Below are 16,096 nucleotides of genomic sequence, written 5' to 3' on the forward strand. Positions count from 1 at the left end.
TAGTGGCTGAACTGAGAAACCTGGGGTCACAGGGGAAGACTCCAATAACCCAGGAACCATGTGAGAAGAAGCACTGGCTAAAGCCCTTTCCATAACCACAAACAAAACTGGCCAAAGGCCACTGAAACACTGTTCTCAAACAAAAAAAGAACCACACCAGTGGCAAAAACGAACCTCACCTTAATAACAACAATTTGTAAAAAGTGACTAAACGCTTTCGCCCTCACAACAAACAGGCATCTTCAGAGGAACAATACCCTTAACACTCTCACTTAAATACATTAGCATGTTGCACAACTAACAATCAATTTAAAACAATACCCTTAAAGATACATTCACTTTTTTCAACACAAACCAACCAAAATTAATATTCCTAAACATAACTATATACACAGTTAAAAATATTACTTCATTTGGTCCCTAGGTTAATTATATCCAATTATATTTTTTAGCCCCTTTGTTTAACACTGCTGCAATTGAAATACCTTAATTCAAACCTGGCTCTTGTTTAACATTCACCCTCAGCTGCCACTTAGTCTCCCTCACCTCTATCTCCAATTTATCATCCCCACCCCTTTCACTGTATTCCACCTTATCTATCATGAAAAATAAGAACCTTTTAAAATTAACACAGATTTGCTGTGTACATAAAAGGCACTACTACATTTCTTGTTTTTAACATCTCTGATATGTTCAGCAATTCTATCCCTTAGCCTCTATGTGGTTTTCCCTACATAAAATCCTGGGCATGGTGTGAAGGTTGTCACATACACAGCATTTCTGGTGTTGCAATTACAAAACCCAGATCATTGTAGGGTTCTTCTGTAACTACCTATGGAGACATAGGGACCATCATTTATACATTTATAGTAACTACAGGCTCCACATTTATGCATATCTGATTTATAATAACCATACCCCTTTTCTTCATGGAGCTCTAAAATCTCCTTCAAGTTTGTCCTTCTGCTGTACCCAACTTTAGGCTTCATACCTAACTTAGCTTTTAATTCACTATCAAAGTTAAAATCCCAAAAACTATTAAGTTTGGAAACAATAAGGGTTATATTGATGTGCCCCTTTCTATAGCCTGAAAGGCAAGACCCCCTGAGGAGGGATGGGAGCCTGGAACAGAGACAAACTTGGAACCGGGGTCACACACCTGCCCCGAGAGCCCCACCTGACAAACCAGAACAAGGATGGGTCCATTGCTGCCACAGCTGTAACAGATATGGATGACTCCGTAGAAAACCTCAAAACTGACACGCACTCTCCGTGCTCAATGGCAAGGACACAGTCCTGGGGACTTGATAGTGCCAATGGCACCGAGGGGGCCAGAGCCAGACTTGGTGTAGAGGACAAAGCTGTAGCCACCGAAGGCATTGGAACCTGGGATGTCGGAGCCGGACCTGTGAAGGGGTTAGAGGTGGAGAATAATTGGGTGTAGACGGAGAAAAAACACCTGCTCCGCAGGGGACAGGGGGCTGAACAGAAGTGGGTAGACCCTGGGCTGCCAAGATCTGGTCCACCAACCTAACAACATACATTTCCGAAATACTTCTAGTGAAGTGTGTTGAAAAGGCTGAAGGAGACTCGGGTATCTCTAGGAAAGGACTAGGTAACTGTCTATGGAAAGGGTGTACAGATGGTGAATACGTAGACCTAGGTTCTGAGACTATCATTAATTTTGGCACCAACTGTTGAGTAACAGGAGTAATAGTTGGCACCGGCGTCGGAGCTGTAGAGGTGGCTGTAGCCATAGAGCTAGAGCTCTGAACTACAGACATAGCTGGTGTAGAAGGCACTAAATAACTTTTTGGTGCTGGAGACTGACTGTTCCGAAAGTTTTTCAATCTTGGGTTTTGGTTCTGTGGCGAAACCATCAGAGGCATGCTTGCATTTCCTAATGGTCGGTGCTGAAGGGGATGATGGCACCGAGTGAGAGGACTTAGAGCCAGAGGCCGGCAGAGACTGGTCAGCCTTGGACAAAGCTTTCTCGAAAGGGGGCCTTAAAAAGCCCTTTGAAGATCAATTATTTTTTTCTCTCTGCCAAGGTTCTATTACTAAAACCCTGGAAAATGGAACAAACTACACTCAAGTGAGGAATACCCAAACAATATACACATTTTTCGTGATTGTCTGAGTTTGGCATTTTTGTACATTGTTTAAAGCCTGTGGTAGAAGATTTTGGCTTCTCTGCCATATCTATCACTAACACAGACACAGACACAGACACACACACACACACACACACACACACACAGACACAGACACACACACACACACACACACACACACACACACACACACTAAAGAAAGAAAGAAAGTCTACCAACAATGGTAAGGGAAAAGAAACACTACTAGCGGTAGAAGGAAATCACACACTCAAGGGTAGACAATAGTTAAATTAATAAATTATGAAGAAATCAGTTATAAAAAAGAGAAGAAATAGTTATAATAATATTAATGTAAAAGTACTTGGCTACGAGAGAGTTGGCTGCCACGTCTTATTCACAAGAGCGGCAAACGAGATCAGAGGTAAACCGGAGAGGGGAATTGTGGGTAAACTTGCAGCTCGAGAGATTTTTTTAGCCGACATGAGCTATAGAACGGCCAGATCAATTCCGAGGATTGGAACCGTAACCCATTAGTCAAGAATAGATGAAGATTGACAACATCAAATCATATATTTAATACATAATGGATAAACATATATGTAATATATAATGCATAAATATGAAAAAATGTTAATAGATTTTGTTTTCTATTAATGTATGTGTGTCTTCTATTAATGTATGTGTGTCTATGTCTTAAATGATAATTTAATAAAGTATTAAGAAAATACCCCAATATGAGAGCACAGTTAGGAGGAAGGTGAAACAAAACACTTACTTCACACTAGGGACAATACATCTCAGCACAGCATATCAGGATTATGGGCCTTGTGAGTAAAACTGCTGGCAACTTTGCACTTCTCAAACTTGTGAAATGACTGATTTTGGTGATACCCAAATCTTACTTGACCTCTTCCTGTACAAGTACAGAAAATTGACAGATGATCTTTTATAGATGTACAAGCCAAATTCTGAGTAAACAGTCCCAAGAGGTACTGCATCATAAGAGGGACAGAAGTGGATGCTGTATGTTCATGGTTGCTGATGCCACAGACAACCTCTTCCATTCAGCATGATTTACTGGTACCGGATTTTCTAGCCCTCTGTGGTATACAAACCAATGCTGGGTGTACATTTCTTCAGTAAACAGCCATAAACATTCAAACACTGAATGAAACTCTGAGGTCTTGACGGACTAGAGATCCATTCTGTTGGGTTGCAAAGAGGACTACACAGTCTACTAATTAGGAGAAACATGCTTGCTTTGACTCATTTAGGATTATCACAAAAAGTAATGTCTTGTATTTTCTTGTCTTTAAATCCACCTGTGGAATGAGGGAGATGGAAGGTAAGGTACACAAAAGTTCCTGGTTTCAGGAAACACAGAACTTTATTCAATGCACAGTTTCCTTCCAGGGGATGCTGCAGCAAATTGTTAGCGTTGATGGCTGTCCTGTAAGTTTGATTTTCACATGGAGTAATTGGCTAGGCTTACAATGGCCACCACAAGGGCAGTTAGCCTAGTACTAATCTATGAAGATAGGTGAAAAATGCACTATCGAAAGCCAAGAACACAGCATCCAGGACAATATCCCTGGCTGCATTCTATATGAACTTCAGAATGAACTAGCCCTCCATCTAAGCACCATGTTCAATCATAGCCTCTCAACAGGCTTTGTACCCACTGAATGACGCACTGCAACAGTTGTACCACTCCACAAAGGGGGAGCCACCACGGACCCCGGGAACTATCGCCCTATTAGCCTGATCAGCCTGGACTGCAAGGCCATGGAACGTATCATCATGGAACTCATAAACAAGGATATTGGTAACCACCAAATTCTGGACCCCACCCAGTTCAGGTTTGTGAGGGGCAGATCATGTCTCCTGAACCCGATCAACTTCTCTGAAACAGTCACCAAAGCTGTGGACAAGGGTAACGCAGTTCACACATCCTATCTCGACCTCGCCAAGGTTTTCGACACCACCCCCCATTCTGGTATCATACAGAAACTCACCAAATTTGGTATAAATCTGTAGGTCACAAGATGGGGTCGCCAACTAACTCACTGACAGAACCCACACTGTAAAAATTGCAGACTTCAAATCTGACTCCAAACTTGTGACAAGTGGAGTACCACAGGGTTCAGTCTTGGATCCCCTCCTGTTTGTGATCTACTTCTCTGAAGAACAGGCTAAAACAGAGGGCCTCTGGCTGACAAAATCCGCAGATGACTGCAAACTGGGTGCCATAGTAGAGTCCCTAAACGACGTGGACATCCTGCAAAAGGGCCTGACCGATACTGATGCCTAGTGTGAGAGCCATGGCCTCAAGCTCAATGCCAAAAAGTGCATCGTCATCCCCTTTGGTAAAAACCCAGTACCCATGAACTACCACATAGGCAGCAGCCTACTTAACACTGAAGGCGTGATAAGAGACCTCGGGACTCTAGTGGACAGTAGCCTCTCCTTTGATAATCACATCCTCACAGTAGTCAGGAAATCCTTCTATGTGGCACACCTCATCAGGAAAGGGTTCTCATCCAGGAAAAAATAAGTCATTCTCCCCCTCTACTCGGCTCTCATCAGACCCATTATAGACTACAACGCCCCATTTGGAATGTACCTTACAAGGCATAAGCAACAGCTGGAGAGGCCACAAAAATACCTCACAGAGGATTATGGGTCTCAAGCAGTTATCCTATACTAACTGCCTCAAAAAACTCTGGCTTTACTCCATAGCATATCACCTACTCCGAGGTGATCTCTGCCTAACATGTAAAGCTATGTCAAACCCAGAGCTGTTAGAAATGCTACACCTAAAGAAATCCCAGTCTCTCAGAGTCACACACTCTAGAGACCTAAACCTCGTCACCACAAGTAACAGAACATGCTGGAGGGATAGATTCCTGTCCCAGAGACTTCCCATACTCTGGAACAAGCTACCTATCTATGTCAAGCAAAGTTCTTTACTAGCACTCTTCAAGAAAAATCTTGATGACTGGATGGGTAATAGGAAATTCACCACAGGAATCACTTTGGTGGCCCTGCTAGACAGGGGCGCAAGTAAATAGCAACCTTGGGTGGCAAAAGCCAGGGAACCTTGTTGGCTAGGCTTACATAGGCCCTAGGGCTGATAGCCTAGTACCTACCTATGAACAAGTCTATATGGCAGCTACCAAGTTTCTTTACTACACTTAAGACCGCATCCTCACCCAGCTTCAATTCATGTAGGTTGCCCAACAGACTGAGCTGGTGGTCTACTATTTATGTCTATAAGCTGGAAATATAAAATGACTGAAGAAGATGATCAAGCTGTAATGACAAGACCCAAGCAATCAAGCAAGGCCAGGCTGCAATGCCCCCTTGCTTTTTAATGTACTGTATGACCATGGATTAGTGTTATTCTCTGAATGATACATGGACTGAATACCCTTTTGAAGACATACATGGCACACATGATGTACATTATTTTCTTCACATCTATATGTTTGCTCCTGATTTTAATGGATCATTTTTCTTGCAGTTACAGGCTCTTGGAAAGGGTATGTCAAAACTATAGCAGTCTGCTGTCGTGGATTATGCAGGGCCTGGAATTTAGAAAAAAAAGAGAGAGAGAGAGAGAAGGGAGGGCCTGGGTTGGTCTTGAGTTTTGGTGTCTTCCAGTGCAGCCTCCTTCTTGTGGGTGGAGTAAGAAGGATTTTCTCTTCTAATGGCTGCATGTAACTTTCCCACAGACTTTTTTTAGGTGCTACTCATGGAGCTTGAACTGAAGAACCATCACAAAGGAAAACTGCATGTGACCCCATAACTAAGGCAGGCCCAGGCAATAAGGTGCACCTTCTCAGCTGTCTAGACAAATTTATCATGCAAGGAACACTTACAAGGAAGGACAACATGCCTCTCTAGGTGTCCAATACTGCCCTCTGAAAGATCTTGATGTATGCTAGAAAACAATGACTTATGTAGGTTGACAGAAACAATGAGATATGCAGGCATGGCTCCCCCCCCTTCAGCTCTTCCTTTGAGGTAGCCTGAGTCAGGCACTTAGCGAGGCAGGGAAAGACACGTATAATCATTGTCCTCAGATAGGCAAAAACTGTCCATCATGGTCAGACCCTTGCAGGACAGGTGGGGTCTCAAAGCCTTGTGCTTTCTCTGCCAGCAGAAGTTTTTGGCTGCTAACTTCTTAACCATTTTCTTTACAAGCTTATAAAGTCTTCCTGTGATTTCTGAAGATAATTTTCCTTCCAAAACAGGGATGGCCACACCTTGTCCTAAAGCAAGAAGCTTTTTACAGTGTAGGAAAATGGTCAAATTACATGCTCTAAGTTGTAAAATCTTCTGGTTAAAAAAAAGAAAAACACAAACTTACACTCAGAGATTTAGATAACTGCCAAGGCAGAACAGAGAATTAAAGGTCTTCAGTGGTCCTTACTGGCCAAAAGAAAACAATGTTGATGACCTCTCCACAGATGCCTGTGGCTTTAGAAACTAAGTCATAGTCAAGAGAGCTAAATGGCATGAAATAATACCACAATAAATTGTACAAAGGCCAGAAAAGTATCTTCAAATGGGTATTTATCACAGTTTTGGAAGTCACTTGGATTACAGTAACTGGCAATGTCTACTTTAGCAGTTTGAGTTGTGACTATTCACAAATCATAGCCTCACAGATGGGGACTTGAACATGTTGCAGCTCATATGGACTGACTCACATATGAATAATGTGTACACGCAAGGTTCAAGTCTGGTAAGTGCAGCAGCTGTGGGGAGGGAGTGCAAGATTAATTTTTAGGCATCGATCAGCAGAGAAATTTAGGTTTATGGAGCAAGAAAGGACAGTTTAGGGTTAAGAAACAATAGGGGAATTTACGTATATGAAGTGGGAGGGGAGTGTTAGGTTTAGCAAGTGCTCGAAGAATTTTGGATTACGGAGCTAATGAGGAGATTTGGTTTAGCAAACTATTAGGGAATTTAGGTTTAGGGAGAGAGAAAGGAGGTTTAGGGTTAGGGGTCAATTAGGGCATTAAAGTTTAGGAAAGCTGAGGGAAGTTTTAAAGTCAGGGAACAATTTGGGACTTTGGGTTTAGGGAATAGGAGGAGAGTTTTGGAGTTTGAAAGCCACTGTGAAATTTAGGTTTAGGGAGCAGAAGGTGAGTTTTAGGGAATAAAAATTTGGGTTAGGGACCGGGTAGAAGTTTTAGAGTTTGAGTCAGGGCTCTGTAATTTACTATGCTCAGGCAGTAGAATGGCTAAGTAGTTCATTTGAATCAGGCTAGTGGGAGTTACATCACTTGCCATTTAGAGCAAGTGACAGACAGCAAATGAGTAGAGATCTCTACTGATATAGTACCACACAAACACTTGAAATAGACACTGACTGAAATCTTATCACTCAAGTTCCAAAAAATGAACTGAAGATGGTACAAGTGCCTTCCTTCCATTCATAACACATCTCGTACTGACAAACTGTAGCATGGGAGAGGATGGCCCTGTGTGGCGGGGCATCCAAAGGCTCAGAGGTCAGACTGCAGTGTTGGATGACCACCTTTAGTATAACTTCCACATGCTATGATTCATACTACAGCAGTGGTCCCTTTGAAGAACATCTCTCTAAACTTTCTCTTCCAGAAATAGGTGGTCAGGTAGAATCATTTCTTCTGGTAAAATGAGTCTCTTCTCTAAAAGGAGTACAAGAGGGAACAAGACAGGGATAGCAATCCAACCGTAACTTTTGCAGAGATGTATACCACCTATTACGTGGTTTAAAAACCTTCCAAAACAGGTTTCTGATATTATTAAAACAACATTAGGAGACACAAAATTGAGCAAAGACCCACTCACTCTCTCTTACTAAGATGCACAAACTGCATACAGGCCACCTTAACATTATTTGTAATACATCACATACCTATATTCAGTTTACCTGCAAAACAGTAAAAACATATTAAACTTGACCTTCTGACACAGGCAATATAAACAAACAGGACCCACAACAGAAACTACAACCACAAGAGCAGTAACAGAAATGTATTTAAAGGTATTTTACTGTCAATGCACATCACTCCAAAATTACAGTTCATTTCATGAAAACAGTCCAGGCCAAGAAACACAAGAAGTTTATTTAAAAAAGTAATTCACTGATCCTTACTAAAGAAGAAACAAATGCATAAAAAATATCTTCACAGCAGGATGGTTATTAAGCTCACCTAAAGAGATTTAAAAAAAACTCCATACATCTGTAAGTAAACACCTCCCCACCTAACATATAAACTTTAGACAACCGCTAGAAACAACCTATTGTGATTTTAAAAAGGCAGTCACCTTTAACACTGTAATATAAAAAACAGGCCAAAATAAATAAACCCTATGAATATGTTTAACCTTTCACAACCTTACAAAACTGTAGGAGAACCCGCGAGACACAATGCAACAAACAAGGATCTGGCAGCAGCTGTAACGAGCATCCAAGATAACACTCTTAGCTATCACACTTGTGAAGCAATACAGTTAACATTCAAAGGGTCTACAATCATATTAGTTTATGTCTTAAAGTAGATCAACATGTTCAACAAAAAAGAATATTTTACTAGTCGAGACAGAAACAGTAAATTGGAACGTTACAAATTCAAGAGGACATGTTTAGGCACACACAGTTTTCTTTCTGCTATATGTATATTTTGTTTTATGAACTGAATTACCCTACTGGGACTGCACTTATTTTCAAAGGGACCTGAAGAGGAAAAGGCCCTAGACACTATTACAAATATTTTAAGTATTGTACTCATGCTCTATAAAAACATCAAGTGTCATGCAAGAATTGAAAAGTAAGAAACATTAACTCCACAAAGCACACACACTGATAGTGACAGTGTTATGATCCAGATCATCAGAGTATTTAAGTACTTCTATAAAGGTTAAGAAAAAATATAGTAATTATGATACATTTTGTAGAAAAAACTACTGCCAGTAATAGTTTTTTTTTTTTTATTAAAAAATAATAAACAAACCATATCAGATGTACAACCATGTAGTTTAAACAGTTATGACAAGTAAAGCCAAAGAGTAATTGAATATCAATATAAAAGCTGACGTGGGTGCCATGTTAGCCATGAGGGGTCAAAGTTAGGCCAAAAAGCAGAAACTTCTGCCTCTCAGGAAGCTAACAGGCCAGGAGTTGATCTCACCGTAACAGGAACAGATGGGTAGATTAAGCGGCAAGGACCCCCCCCCTAAAAAAAAAAAAAAACAAGGGACTAACCCCCCCTGAATTATTTAGATTCTTTTCCAGAATAAGAAAATTAAAAAAAAAACTGAAAGTGACATATACCTTGCTTAACTATGTTGTTTCACTGTTCTAGAGTTTCGAGTCACCACTGCCACTTTATTTTACACTTATATTTTAATATCTATGATTGTTCCATGACGGAATTCTATCTGTGCAGTTTAAACAGTTGGCAAATGTGTTCAAAAAACTTTACTCTTTTTAGATAGTGGCAACACGTACATTGCTATCCTACTGTGGATCATTCTCCAATAATGGATTTAATGTACAGATATTGCCCAGTAAAAAAACAAGTCCACTGCTTCATGACAGCATAGTTAGAGAGACTGAAAAAAGGCAATTGGCTGCCATTTTTACACTCACTAAACAGGGCTTTGCCATTTTCTGAGTGCAAATACAAAAAAAAAAAGAAATAGCAAAAGTGACTGCATCAGCAGTAACAAAGACTTGTTTTACTTTCTCTTCGATAAGCATGTTTTTAGAAAGCCACATTTAGTGAGGTGGGAAAAAGAAAAAGTAAGTAATTATGAGACAGAGAGACAAAGACAAAGCAAGTGGACGTGTGTGTGTGTGTGTGTGTGTGTGTGTGTGTGTGTGTGTGTGTGTGTGTGTGTGAGAGAGATAAAGAGTGAGCAGGACAGCACATGCCTCTCAACTGAACCATTTTGGAAAAAACGAAGCAGGAAACTGCTGGCTTTATTAACCGATTGCAATCCTCAGTGATGTACCAGAAAATAAAATGTTCATGAGGGACAAAGCAAGAATATGAGGTAAAATCAGGGACATTCTGCAGAATCAAGGATAACAGAGTTACATGGGGGCTTGCAATGCTTTGCACAGCATGGATTTCTTTCATTCATTTGATCACAATGAGATATGCAAGGTGAATTCAATCAAGAATGTGGCTGTAATTGCTATGCACCTGTGGTGTGGTGTGTGTGTATGTCACTTGACATTAAATCAAAGTTATATACTTACCAAAAAGATAGATCAGTGTTGTCTCATTTTCGTCTGGTTTAACTTTTGGGTTGTCAGATCTGACTGGATCCGACCTTGGCACCTTCTTCTAAAGCTGTAGATCCAATGCTCTGACTTCTCTCCTACCCAAAATCACCTCTTCTCCACTAAAGTACCTCAGATCGAGTTTGCAGAGTTACACCTAAAGCAATGATTCACTCCTATGACTGAAAAAAAACTTTAGGTACCACAGTTGAAGGAATATGTCAATACCATAAAAAGAAAGACATTTTAACTTCACTTCACAGACTTCAGCTGTGGCATGTGCATTAAATACTGTGATCTGTAGTGTGCAAGACCAGATAGGTAGGGGTTCTAATCTCACTGCAGCCCACTTTGTGTGTTTATGTGCATCTCCCCACAAAAGCAAGTGTGACTCCCCCAGTGACTTTTAAAGTGGAATGGTTCTGCACTTTTAGGGTCTCCAACACCTATCCTACACAGATAGGGTAAAAGCCCTGTCCCTCTACTCAGTCTCATACAGACTGCTCAGAGGTGACCTGTGTCTGGCATACAAGGCCATCTCAGACCCAGCCTTGATGGAGTTGCTGTATATCTGTAAGTCAAACTCCACTAGCGAAACTCGCACACAAGACCTCAACATGGTCTGTGACATTAACAGAACTTTGTTGGTGGGATAGACTTGTGTTCCAAAGACTCCCCCATCGGTGGAATAAACTCCCTCTCCATGTCAAACAGAGTACCTCATAGCCCTCTTTAACAGGAACCTGGACGACTGGATGTGAAACAGAAAATACACCCCTGGGATCCCACCTGTGTCCCTGCTGGGCAGGGGAAACAAGTGCTAACTTTGTGGGAACATGGGGAAAATTCTTGGCTAAGCTTATAAGGGCCTCTGGGCCAACAGCCTAGTATCATCCGAAGAACCTAGGAACCTCAGGTGAAGTCTGTCTGGTCACCAGAAGCTATCTTTTGTAGGAAAGAAGAATTAGTTCTCAACGTCTGTCTGTCAGCCTGGGATGACATGCTTGACAAGCCACGTTGCTTCGCTAGGGACGGCTTACACCCATCACCCCTGGGTTTTCGAATACTGGCCAAGGCTCTTGCCACCCCCATAGTGCCTTTTTTAGGCAAGGCTCAAAAGACAAACCCACCTCCTTAGACAACACAAGGAAAAAGAAACCAAGGGTAATGCTGCTCAACGCCAAAAGTCTAAACCTCAAGATGCACGCACTCGAGACTCTCCTCAGTATCTGTGCAGTAACAGAAACCTGGTTCAAGGCTCCCGAGAGCACCCCAGCACTACCAGGCTATACCTCATACCATGCTTTTCAGACTGAACCACAAGAGGAGGGGGAGTATCCGTATTCATCAAAGATACCCATACCTCCAGGCTAGTGGCACTGCACGAAGCATCTGAGACCATCCATGTGCAACTAACAGTGGGCAAAACTGCCTTCCAGTTTGTAGCCTGCTACAGACCACCCTACCAAACTCAGGAACCCCACTCGGCTTTCCTGAAGACACTGGAGAATATGAAGGTCTCTCCAAACACCATTATATTGGGTGACTTTAACTACCCAAACATAGACTGAGAGCACTACTCAAGCCCCAACACCCTAGCCCAACGGTTCCTAGAATTTATAAACTCAAATGCTATGGAACAACTGGTCACCACTCCCACAAGAGGGGGAAACATACTGGACCTGATCATCACCAACATGGGGACTCTATGTTCCATACCAGAGGTATACCAATCATTGGTAAGATCTGACCATAAATTAATCACTATCGACATCCATATCCCGTCCCCACCCCCAGCAAAGGAAACCATGGTCAAAAACTTCTCAAAACCGAGGTGGAATCCTTCAAAGATCCAGGGCCAGTGGAAAATACGGCCCAAACTGCAGAATCCTTTACAAACGCATTCTATGGATACCTACAGGAATGCATGGATCGTGCTATCCCAAATAAAACCAAGACACACTCCTCCAAAGGCAGGAGACCTGTCTGGTGGACCCCAGCCATAAATAAGCTGTACAACAGAAGGAGGAAGCTACTACATGATAGAGCAAAATCCCTGAAAGGGAAGGCAACTCTGATCAGTACTAGCAAGAAACTACGATCCCTCATAACATCATCTAAGGCTAGCTTCGAAAGAAAAATTGCACAAGACGCTAAAGATAATCACAAGGCCTTCTTTAGTTATGTCAGAAACCTGGGTGGAAACTCCCAGATATGCTCTGAGTTAGTGCAAAATGACAAAAAATACAGTGAACCCACAGACATTGCCAACATCCTGGCAGACAGGTTCAGTGCAAACCCCCCAAATGAGCAAATGACTATCCCAACAGAGTGTAGCCTCCCTGACATCATAGATGCACAGGTGAGAGCCGCCCTCTCCAAAGCAAAAAACACAGCATCAATGGGACCGGACGATGTCCCGGGCTGCGTTTTACACAAGCTCCAAGAAGAACTGAACCCTCACTTAAAATCACTGTTCAGTCTCAGCCTTACAACAGGATATGTACCCAAAGAATGGCGTACAGCAACAGTGGTCCCACTCCATAAAGGTGGTGCCACAACGGACCCCGGAAACTATCGCCCTATAAGCTTAACTAGCCTGGTCTGCAAAGCTATGGAGCGTATCATCATGGAACTCATAAACAAAGACATTGGGAACCTCCAAACACTGGATCCTACCCAATTCGGCTTTGTTAAGGGCAGATCTTGCCTCTTAAACCTGGTCGATTTCTCTGAAACAGTCACGAAGGCCATAGATGAAGGGAAGGTAGTCCATACAGCCTACCTTGACCTTGCAAAAGCCTTCGACACAATACCCCACTTGGGCATCATAAATAAGCTCACCAGCTTAAATATCAACCCCTATGTCACAAGATGGGTTGCAAACTGGCTTAGGGATAGAACCCACATGGTCAGAATTGCAGGTGCCATGTCAGACTCTAAACCAGTTACAAGTGGTGTCCCACAAGGCTCAGTCCTGGGACCTCTCTTGTTCGGTATATATTTCTCTGAGGTACAGGCTAACACAGGAGGACTATGGCTGACAAAGTTTGCAGATGACTGCAAACTGGGGGCCATAATCAACTCGCCGGCTGACACAAGCATCCTCCAAAAAGGTCTCACAGAGACAGATAACTGGTGCCAGAGCCATGGCCTAAAACTAAATGCCAAAAAGTGCATAGTCATCCCCTTTGGGAAAAACAAAGTGCCCACAAATTACCACATAGGTGGTAATCCATTAAGTACGGAAGAAGTAATTAGGGATTTGGGGACCCAAGTAGATTGCAATCTCTCCTTTGACAATCACATTGCCAAAGTGGTTAGAAAGACATTCTATATAGCCCACCTGATCATGAAGGGGTTCACATCTAGATCAAGAGAGGTCATTGTGCCCCTCTACTCATCACTCATCAGGCCCATAATTGAATACAATGCCCCATTTGGGATGTACCTTACCCGACACCTGCTACAACTAGAAAGACCTCAAAAGTACCTCACCAAGAGGATCAAGGGGCTCAAACAGATGCCCTATGCAGTTAGGCTAAAGAAACTCCAGCTCTACTCAGTTGCTTACGGCCTACTCAGAAGCGATCTGTGCCTGACGTATAAAGCCATGTCCAACCCAGAATTAATGGACATGCTCCACCTCAAGAAATCCAAATCCATCAGAGCTACACGCACCAGTGACTTAAACCTCAGCACAGAAATAAATAGAACATGCTGGAGGGACAGATTCATATCCCACAGGCTCCCCTCACTCTGGAACAAAATCCCAATCCATGTTAGACAGAGCCCCTCAATGACCCTCTTCAAGAAGAATCTTGACGTTTGGATGGGAGATCGTAAATTTACCCCGGGGATCTCTTCTGTGTCACTGCTAGACAGAGGCACGGTAAACTAACCTTAAATGGGCTATCTTCTGTGACCTACTATACAGAGGGACAGTCAACTAATCTAAAAAGGGTGGCGAAATTCAAACACACTCTGGCTAAGCTTGTAAATGCCCTAGGGCAGATAGCCTAGTATCACCCTATGAATGCCAACCTGTCTTTATGAAAAATGAGATATGGTGGTTTACAAGATGGCGCTTGTAATTCAGAGATCCCTCTAGTGGATGTAATTTCAAAAGAAAAATGGTTTTCCATGAGATACACTGGTTCAAAAGGTTTCTGAGTCAAGGCTTGAAGCATGATAGTGAGGTCCCATGGGGAAATGAATCCCTGATTGGGGGCCTAACGAGGAAGGCTTTGAGGATTTTAAGAGAGGCTACAGAGGTGTCATTAAGCCCTATGTGAAAAATTTGATATAGCAACCATCTGCACCTTGACAGTGGAGAAACTGGACCCATTCTGAAAAACTTCTGATAGAAACTTTAAAATCAATGGAAGAGGAACAGAAAAGGGATCCAATTCTTTCAAGGAAATTCAATTAGAAATGTATTTCTGTTTGCTTTTATATATCTTTTTGGTAGACTATTTTTGAGAGGCAGACAATGTGAACCACTGAATAAGATTGCCTGGCATCGCTGGCTATTTTTGGAATTGGAGGAACCATGAAGTTAACTTTAGGGCTTTTAGATCCAGATGGGTGACTCTGGTGGACCAGATTGTAATATAATATTCAAGGAGGGTGTATCAAATGAGGCCCTAAGGAAGGGGAACCAAACCTGCAAGGGTCAAAATGGAGCAACAAGGATCAATCTGATCTTGCATCCTCTGGCATTCTGAATGAATTTCATCAAATGTGGTATCAGGGACAAAAAGGAGAGGAGACCTGGGGCCAATTATAAAGTACAGAATCCCTGTCCCAGTGGAAGAATTAAGGCAAAGTAACTACTACACTTGCTGTTCAGGTATGAAGCAAGAGGTCACAAGAAGTTAGGCTCCAGCAGCTGAAAATTTTTGTCACTACTGTCTCGTTGAGAGACCACTCTTGAGGGAGTAGACTCGATCTGGTTAGCTTGTCCACTAGCACATTTGATGACCTAGGGATGTATACTGCTATCAGAAAATGATGAGAACACCTCACCCATAGCCACACTCTCATGGCATCTCAGCAAAGTGAGTATGTTTGTGTTCTTCCTTATTTGCTGATGTACCACACCACTGCTATATACCACTGTTATATATTCTATGTGGATGGATATTACACCCATGGAGAAGGAGTCCTGAAAAGCCTGCAATGTTAGAAGAACTGCTCTCATCTCAAAGATACTGATGTAAAGGTTGGCCTCTAGGGGTGGCCAAGCACTTTATACAGTCTTGCCTTCAAAATCCCCACCCCCCCAACCTAGAAAGGAAGCTTCCGTGGTTACTGTGGCCCGGAGGGGGGTTGTGGACAAAACGTTCTTCCTTCCATTACAGACACAGAGGTTAGCCACCATTTCATATGATCTCTACAGACTTGTGTGAGATGAATCTTGGTATGGAGTGGGGTGTAGATGTTGTGACCACTTCACTGAGAGAGTCCACTGCAACACTCTATTGTGGTATCTTGCCAGGGGAAAGTGCAGCTGTGTAAAATCATACCATAACAGTAGATGTCCTCTTCATTGCTGCAATATTCCTTATGAAAGGCACCCCCAGCCAAGAATAGCCCTTCTTCCGGCCAGTATACCAAAGCCTTTATCTAAAGGTGAAGTACATCACATGTATAATCCATGTGCACGGTGTAGGGCATAAAGGTGACATACAGA

The 16,096-nt window shown here is 42.4% G+C and overlaps 1 protein-coding gene across 1 annotated transcript in view; it reads right to left on the reverse strand.

Moving 5' to 3' along the window:
• The window catches only part of PSME4 (proteasome activator subunit 4), a 2,990,260-nt gene that overhangs the window by 1,433,713 nt on the left and 1,540,451 nt on the right, over positions 1–16,096 (reverse strand). The window lies entirely within an intron of this gene.

Source organism: Protopterus annectens, chromosome 1.part2 (assembly GCF_019279795.1).
Source record: "Protopterus annectens isolate FY-2018-M chromosome 1.part2, PAN1.0, whole genome shotgun sequence".
NCBI classification, from domain to species: domain Eukaryota; kingdom Metazoa; phylum Chordata; order Ceratodontiformes; family Protopteridae; genus Protopterus; species Protopterus annectens.